Genomic DNA, 5,891 nt, shown 5'->3' with positions numbered 1-5,891 from the left:
CCACTTGTTCAATAATTCATTTATTGTTTTAAAATTGTTTTTCTCATCCATAAATATCTAGTGCCTAGAATAGTACCAGACACACTGAATAATGCCAAAAACTATTTCTTAATTGCATGAATCGAACATTTAATTTCCAAGAATAAACTTGACCCCATAAACTAGCTACTGGGTGCTGCACTTTGCAGCAAAATTACTGTGTGATCAGTAATTTCATTTGATTAATTATTTAAAAAAAGTGCTTAGGGAAACCCATAATCTAAGATGCAGTATGTAAAATCAGATACTTTCTACATAGTATATTCCAAAGCATTTTACAGATTGATTATTTAAACACTGTAGGTCATGATTACATTGGCAGAGAGCAAAGCCACTGCCTCATCCGATGTAGTTCACCCAAAGCAATAGAAAAGTTTTATAAAAAAAAAGCAGAATATTGCACAGGACCCTGAGGTCTCTCTGCTCCTCTACTCAATAAATGCCATAAAATATAATGCTTTACCCATCAATACCTGACCAGTGTCTTAGAAATATTAATGAGCTGACATCTTCCCTACAAGTTGAAAGACTACATTATTGGGCCAGTCAGTGGCAGGATGGTTAAGGTAGCTGGGTCGCATATGGTCAACTATGCAGTTTGAATCCTGGTCCTGGCAGCTTGAAAAACACACCAGGTACATGGTGTGTGCATGCCCACAATCTCAATAGGAAGTAGAGATGGAGGAGGAGGGATTGTTATGTATTCATATCCCATGGAGGATTTCTCACATTTCCTCTATTTCTGTTTCTCTCCCTCTGATGAGTGCATGCATTCTCTGACAAAATTACCAAAAAGAAAAAAAAAAAAAAAAAAGACTGCACCATTAATTAGTTTGTTAGGGTTACCGAAGTAGAATTTGTCATTTGTTTGGGTCCTGAGATGAACCTAGGGAAGCAAAGTTATTTGGGAAATCTTTGAAAACATCACTGATAAGAAACTCTGATGTTGGCTACACTTGCTATGCACATGCTATCACCGTGGCCTTTTTGCCCCCTACTCACACATTGAGTAAATCTTCTTCTTAAAGTCAAACTCAAATCACATCTCAAAAGCATAACATTTGTCCTGGCCTTGTGCTCTTTAAGTACTGGCTAGCTATAAAATCTTGTAATGCATTGAGCAGATCCTCATGGACTTTATGCAAAGTCTCTATATAAATTCTTTAATATTCTTCTGTTCTAAATCTAGACTTCTGGTCTCCAGGTGATATTAGAGTTGATTGTAGAGAGGTTGCCCCTATTTGCATAAGGCCCAAATTTCAGATGAGTGCCCAGGGGCATCATCTGCATTCATCTCTCTAGCTTTTATTTCTAAAAGCTTTCAATTTCTAGGGACCAGAAGGTGGTGTGGTGGTTAAGGCGCTGAATACTCCCACATGGCCTACCATGGTTAGAATCCTTGACGTGGTGGCTTGCTTTCTCACTTTCTCTCTCTCTTTCTCTCTCTCTCTGGTCAAGTTAAAATAAATGAATAAATAAATAAAATTCAATAAATAATTCTTAAAAAGCAAAAAGCCTTCAGTTTCTAAAGCCTGGAGATGTACCTTGAAATTAGAAGTTGATTTATTCCATGAGAGAGAGATAGAGACAGACAGGCAACTCCATCAGGGATCTCCACACCATAATCCAGCAGCTAACCTATGGCAGTCACAGACCTGCTGAGCATATTCAGGGAGAAGTGGGATGTGAACCCAAAGCTTTTCTCTTGTGGGTCTAATTGTGTTACTGTTGACCACTGCCTGAACCCTGTATATGTCCTTTTTTCTTTCAATCTCAATCATGTGTTTTACTTTTTTTTTGACATTTATCCAGAATTTATGTTTTAGAACAGGAGAGTGACATTAAATTGGACTTACTCTGTCATTCTACTGTCATATTTGAGATGCAATATCCTAGATATTTATTAGATTCCTTTACCTAAATATTTCTGGCATCTGGAATTCACTATGTTTCAAATTTCTCTATTTATTCTTTATTTTTATTTTTGGTAGCTGGAAGACATGAAATGGAATCAAGTCCCTGTGCCTGTGGTCCTTTTTCCCAGAATACTTTTTCCCCAGGTATTAATTGGCAAGCTCTTCCTCCTCGTTCGAATCTTCATCTTAATGCCACATCCACATGGAACTCTTTTTTGAACATACCATCTAAAATTATTTTCTGCCTTACTCCACTTGTTCAATAATTCATTTATTGTTTTAAAATTGTTTTTCTCATCCATAAATATCTAGTGCCTAGAATAGTACCAGACACACTGAATAATGCCAAAAACTATTTCTTAATTGCATGAATCGAACATTTAATTTCCAAGAATAAACTTGACCCCATAAACTAGCTACTGGGTGCTGCACTTTGCAGCAAAATTACTGTGTGATCAGTAATTTCATTTGATTAATTATTTAAAAAAAGTGCTTAGGGAAACCCATAATCTAAGATGCAGTATGTAAAATCAGATACTTTCTACATAGTATATTCCAAAGCATTTTACAGATTGATTATTTAAACACTGTAGGTCATGATTACATTGGCAGAGAGCAAAGCCACTGCCTCATCCGATGTAGTTCACCCAAAGCAATAGAAAAGTTTTATAAAAAAAAAGCAGAATATTGCACAGGACCCTGAGGTCTCTCTGCTCCTCTACTCAATAAATGCCATAAAATATAATGCTTTACCCATCAATACCTGACCAGTGTCTTAGAAATATTAATGAGCTGACATCTTCCTAGCTAGGAAACTTCTCTAATATTAACTATCAGTAATGTATTTTTACCTGTCTAATGTAGGTTATCGAAAAATAATCAGGACTCAGAGAAAGAGATATGAAGTTAAAAAATGATTGATTTCCTTACATCTCATAATTAGTGAAAAATGTTGATCTTTTTGTAAATCAATGTTGAAAAGTTTGGAAGTTTTAGTCATAGTCTGTATTCTGCCTTATTAGAATAAGAGTTCTCAAAGTAAGTAACCATGTCTTTTTTATCTTGGAGATCATTAACTAACCAAAGTGTAGCACAGACTAAATAGTTTAGTAAGGACAGCTATTGTTACTATTCATATAGTCTCTCAGTTCTCTGAGCCTGAAGCAAAGTTTGAATTCAATGTTTAAATCGGGGCAATAAGATTTAGGAAGAAGTGCAGTGATATAGAAAAGAAAGGAAGGTATCAAAACTAGTATATTGCCAAGTTTCACAAGAAAACAGACCCCGTCGTATCATGATACGGGATGTCTCCAGGGAGAATGTCACAGAATGAAAGCATGTCAGAATAGTCCATTTGGGAAAAGAAAGGTCAATAAATTGATCTGTAGATTTCCTTCTACCTGCTAGGTGCTTTCTATCTCTTGCAGGTCAGTATAAGAGTGATCTGACTTTCCTACTTATGGATGAAAGAGTGAATATTTTGCAGTTATTGGATATAGTGTATTATAAATGTCAAGTAAGTTAAGATGGTTGACTGTGTTTAGAACTTCTGTTTATAGATTTTTTAAATCATACCATTACTGAGAGTATTGTGCTAAAATTGAAAGCTATGTGAATTTATCTAAGGTTCTTTATTTTTTCAGTATTTGCTTCATACATTTAAAAGTTAACTTTATTTTTTTTTGGAGAGGTTTTTGCCATACAGCACATGTGCACGCCGGAAAGACAGAGAGACAGAGAGACAGAAAGTGAGAAATCATCCCCTGGGGGGATGGCCACACCACAATCCCTTCTCGGCCATTCTCCTCTCAGGATCTTGGGCATGCATGCACAAATGCCTGGCATGAGTTTAAGCCACTAGGTCCGGGACTCAAACCGAGGTCTACTACATGGGAGTTCAGTGATATAGCCATTATGCTAACTGCTGGTCCCAAGGTTAACTTTTAAACATACATTCATTCATAATTTTTATCTATTCCTGTTTAATTGACCTTTTATATCACTATGAAGTGTTCGTCTTTGCCTGCAGTAAAATTCCTGTCTTAAAGCTTCTTTTGTCTACTATTAGGATAGTCACTCCAGTTGGCTTATGTTTATGATTATTGTTTATCTTTTCCATCATTTTATATTTAATCTATGTATGTCTTGTATTGGAAAACAAACAAACATATTTAATAGACACAGAATTGGAAAGTTATCTACTGCTGATAGCATGTATGGTAATGTCTTTGACTTGACTAATATGAACTGTATTCATGCTGGGAAAAAACCATGCTGTGTGCTATAAAGATGTACAGTAAATAAATATAAATATAAAAACAAACAAGTAAAATGAAATTGATGTTCACATCATGAAGTTTGCTCTAATCTTATTATTGAATCTGACAACCTTTGTCTTTTAAATAAAATGTTAATACAGCATTTACATTTAATGTGATTCTTAATGTAGTCATATTTAGGTTTGTCTTTTACCTATTTGTTTTAATTTGTTAAACTTCATCTAGTTTTGCTATTCTGTTCTTCCTTTACTGAATACTTTTATATTAATCAAAAATTTTAAGTATTACATATTTATATTGTCTTGGTATTTTAATTGCAGTTTTTACAATGATATAGAAAATTACTATCATCTAAGTGCCAGTCTTTTTTCTCTATATACTTCTTTTTGATATTGATACCTCTTGATAAGTTTAGGACTTTTTGATTGAGTGCCGGTCATTTTACTAGGCTTTTATTCCTCAATGGAAATTCAGTTTGCTTCAAAATATTTTACTTTATCTCAAATTGGAAGCTTTTCAAATTATAAATTTATAAATGCTGTCAAATTCACAGATATCACATAATCTGGTAAAGTAACATTCAAAAATTAAATGCCACCTGAGGTATCTTTAGATAATTTTTTTCTGCTCTTCTAGTTACATATTTTTTAATTGCCTCTTCATATAATAATTGTTTTATGATATTTTTATACTTATAGCAAGAATTAAACTATATATTTTATATACATAGAGTTCTACTACCATGATAAATTAAAATTTGCTTTAAATGATTAGTATTTTAGAAAAATTTACTTCAGCTCTACAACTTATTAATCATGTCACAGTAATTATTAAATGCTTTCAAATGTGAGAAAATCTCTATAGATTACTTTTTGATAAATACTATACTATTACAAATGCATTACTGATTTCAGATCTTCTACAGGGTTGTGCATTATGGGAATTCTGATAAATATTCTTTTACACAATTTCCATTGCATGTGCACGTGCATGTGTGCACACACACACACAGAGTTCTTTATTAATCAAGTATATTCTTTTTTGTTATTTTGATCCCAAACTCCTCATTTTAACTTCATTATTTTAAACGCTTTTGTCATAGGGCATGCACATTGCCCAAGAAAGAAAGAGACAGAGAAGAAAGCAAGAAATCAGCTCTCAGAGTGTTGAATCCTAAGTTGCAACCCCTTCACATCCATTCTCTTCTCAGTACTTTGGGCACTCATGCACATGAGCATGATGTGATTTTCAAGCCATCACATCTGGGATTTGAATAATAGTTGGACATGTGAGAATCCAGCACATTAACCACCATGCCATCTGCTAGCCCCAATCAAATATGTTCCTTCTTTTTATTTAATTTATTTTTTTCCTAGAGAGATTTTTGTTAGAGGGCACAAACACCAAAGAGACAGAGAGAGACAAAGACACAAAAATTGGGAAATCACCACTCCAGGGAGGATGGCCACTCTACAATCCCTTCTCTTCCATTATCCTCTTGGGAATTTTGGAATGCATGCACATGCTTTTGGTGTGAATTTTAAGCCACCAGTTCTGGGACTCAAACTATGGATGACTACATGGGAGTCCAGTGATATAACCATTATGCCATCTGCTGGCCCCTCTAATATATCCTAAAAAGGAAAAAGATTTTCTT

Source organism: Tupaia chinensis, unplaced genomic scaffold, assembly GCF_000334495.1.
Source record: "Tupaia chinensis unplaced genomic scaffold, TupChi_1.0 Scaffold000147_1, whole genome shotgun sequence".
Classification (NCBI taxonomy): domain Eukaryota; kingdom Metazoa; phylum Chordata; class Mammalia; order Scandentia; family Tupaiidae; genus Tupaia; species Tupaia belangeri.
Note: the sequence above shows the minus strand (reverse complement) of the source record.